Here is a 3,426-nt window from a genome sequence, read left to right as displayed (position 1 = left end):
AGAGATGGACCAGATGAGGACTTTTGCTCCAAATGGGAAAGGAGAAAACCTCAGTCCCTAGAGATGAACCAGATGAGGACTTTTGCTCCAAACGGGAAAGGAGAAAACCTCAGTCCCTAGAGATGAACCAGATGAGGACTTTTGCTCCAAATGGGAAAGGAGAAAACCTCAGTCCGTAGAGATGCTCCCAGAGATAGTCCTAAAGATGAAGATGATGAAGACCCTTTGCTCCCAGGGAAGGAGAAGGGCCTCTGTTTTTGTTTCTGAACGGCTCAACCTTAAAATTGTACCCCAAAAAACTTCAAGAGTGGACCCTCGAAAGCAGTTGCGGGAAAAGCTGCAAGTCGGGGGAAAGGACTCACACGCAGGCAGAGAGACTCCTCTTCCTAAATGGACTGAACAATATTTGGAAGTGGGCGGCTGTCTCGTTGTGATAATGTTTTCATAGCATGAGCAAGAAGAGACTTCTCTTTCTAAATGGACTGAACAAGGTTATTATGGAAGTGGTAAACAGACTGAACATCTTAAGGGTTGTCTTTGAACATTGTCAGTGGGAGAAGGGAGGAAGGTGGGGGGAGGAGGAGAGTTCTGAAGGTGGTATAATTTTTTTTTCTTCTTTTAGGTCTGTTAATAAACTTCTTTATATTCTTTCAAGTTTGGTGCCTGTTTTGCATTTCTCCTAATTCTTATCTCACAGCAGATAAACAGTAATGAGTATTTTGGACCAAACCACTACAAACTCCCAGCTGGATCAGCAAGGAACTCTGAAGAAGGAGTGTAACTTTACTTGAAAGTCTCATTCTACATTTATTGGAAAAAAAAAAAAATCAATGCAGATTATTTGCACAGATAAATATCATCAAGAACAGTTCTGCTCCTTTGTTTCTTGGAAATAGCCAAAATCCTGGGGGAGCTATTATCTCATGCCTCTGGAAAAGAAAAAGTCAAGAGTCTGCTAGAACTTTGCAGTTCTTGTTGTCAAGTTCAAGAAAAAAAATTTGCTCTGATTGACAAAAAGTAAAAAAAACAAAACCAAAATAATGGTCTTTTTTCTAGGAATAATTTCTTCCTTTTAATAAGTTACTGATCCAGCAATATTAGATGTCTAAAGGCAAAGAGCTCGTCATCAGTACACTCAGTTAAGAAAAGATTGAGATGATAGAAAGACACAGCTTTATTTGAATTATGTATCAAAGAGTCTGTATAGCTATGGCTCTATAATTCTGTAAGTAAATAATTTTAAATGCTGTCTTTGTGATAGAATGCTTGAATTAGCATTGAAAATTCATCTGGTTAAGGGAAAGCACTTATTTTGCCAATCCAAACTGAAAAAAAAAAAAAAAAATCATGCTTTAGCTGAACTACTGGTGACTGGTATAGCTGGCAACTTTTGTTCTGGCTTTTTGCTCTAACTCCTCTGTTTTATCGAACAGTTTCATTACAAGTGGTGACCTCAACAAATATGAGTACTTTCAAAAGCACAGCTGTAAAGATCCAAAGTATCTCAGAAATCCAGCAAGTATGGCTGAAAATTTGGGTTTCCCACTCCTTTCTCTAAATCAAATAGAAACACATAAGCCCATAATGGTTTGGGTTGGAAGGGACCTTAGAGACCATTGTTTTATGAATCCCCTGCCATGGGCAGAGACACCTTCCACTAGACCAGGTTGCTCTAAGCACCACCAATGTGGCCTTGAGCATTTCCAGGCATGGAGCAGGCACAACTTCTGGAATCCTGTTCCAACACCTCACTACTCTCTGAATAAAGAATGTCTTCCTAATAGCTAATCTAAATCTCCCTTCTTTTAGTTTAAAGCTGTCCCCCTTGTCCTTTCACTACATGACCTCATCAAAAGTCCCTCTCCAACTCTCTTGTAGGTCCTTTTAGGTTCTGGAAGGTGCTGTCTGGTCTCCCCAGAGCCTTCTCTTCTCTGGAAGGTGCTGTAAGATCTCCACAGCATCTTCTCCAGTCTGAACAACCCCAACTCTCTCAGCCTTATCTTCATAGGAGAGGTGCTCCAGCGCTCTGATCATCACAATAGATGATAGATTTGGAGATACTGAATAGAGAGATAGTTATAAGTCAATGGCCATAAGGAGGATAGTACCATATTGATCCAACTCACTGTAAAAAGCTTGTTGCAGGATCTGCTCAGATACATTTGAAACACAGAAATTTGGTCATTTCAAATCTTGCACTACTAGTAGCACACAGCAAAACATCTTAAGTACTAAGACTTTTGAAGTATTAAGAAAGGATTTGAAGTACAACAGCAAGATTATCTCAAATCATCCTTCTCTTGTACCGTAGGAGAGAGGAAAAGCTTAAGATATGTTCTTTGACATGGGTAGTGTCAGTACTCAGCAATCTGGAGTCACATCTGGAGTCAATAGGGTATTTTCAAGAAAAGACAGATGTTGTTACCACAATGCTTACTTAAATTAATCTGTAGAAACTTACTTAATGCATCCATTTTTGAGTTGATAAATCTTGTGAATTGGTCTCTCAGCAGTTTGATGTGGCCTGATAAAGGCAGTATGGGACTTCTATAGACTTTTCTTCAGCCCACAGTGTTAGTAAGGAAATGTGGTCTAGATTGTTGCGCAAACTACTAATGTGCTTATACAAAATACAGTCAATATCTTTATGATGATGACTGGAACAGAGTGTACAGTGGGAGGGATGGGATTTGAGCACTTTCACATTATGTTCCAAATATTTTGTCTATAATGATGTGTTGTATCCTGCTATTGTTTTATATGCTGCTTAAACATTGTGTTATATCCTGTAACAGTCACAGAATTTGTGAAATAGCAAAACACTGGGGTTTTTTTTCCATCACTAAAAGACTTCAGTTCAATATTAACCTGAAGTATTTCTTTTCTGCTGGGGACTGAGGTGCACTTCCTTGTGATTGCTGCATCCCCACAAAAGGCAAGCATTGCTACCATCCCTTGACTTAAGTCCATGGGGCTTTTAATGTATGAATGATTAAAGCAATAAAAAATGATTGCTACTTTTGAAGCAATAATGTTGGCTCAAGTGCAATCTCCAGCTCAGTGAATTCCTAAACTGCTGAAAGATGTGAAGGTGTCACCATGGGGACAATTATTCTATACCTGCCACTTTCTTGGGCTCTTTCTGTGCCATTTTTCTTTTTATGCCATTGATCCTTCCTTGATTTCTGGCAGAAAAGTCTTTGCTATAGTGAAAGCAAGTTGGGAGAAAGAGCGTAAAGAAAATAATGTAATTCAGGGTCATTTTTGGATGGCTGTCCTCCTTGGCACCACCTGTCAAATGCAGAAACAGGTGAGGTTAGTTCTGGGGTATTCTGTATGAATATGAAGGATCAGTGTGATGGTTCTTAACCTGTTAAACTTCTTCTCACTCTCTTATCTTAATTTGAGCTTCCCACGCACACTGAA

General features: G+C 39.3%; 1 long non-coding RNA gene across 1 annotated transcript in view; it reads left to right on the top strand.

The window, feature by feature from the left end:
• Nucleotides 1-1,928, top strand: part of LOC108447069 — a 14,583-nt gene extending 12,655 nt beyond the window's left edge. The window contains exon 3 of the long non-coding RNA XR_001862454.1: nt 1,857-1,928. This is a non-coding gene — a long non-coding RNA (uncharacterized LOC108447069). The remainder of the gene's footprint in view (nt 1-1,856) is intronic.
• Nucleotides 1,929-3,426: the final 1,498 nt, after the last annotated feature.

This window comes from Corvus brachyrhynchos, unplaced genomic scaffold, assembly GCF_000691975.1.
Source record: "Corvus brachyrhynchos isolate BGI_N302 unplaced genomic scaffold, ASM69197v1 scaffold44, whole genome shotgun sequence".
NCBI lineage: Eukaryota > Metazoa > Chordata > Aves > Passeriformes > Corvidae > Corvus > Corvus brachyrhynchos.
The sequence above is the reverse complement of the archived record's forward strand: the minus strand, read 5'-3'. Positions and strand labels throughout refer to the sequence as shown.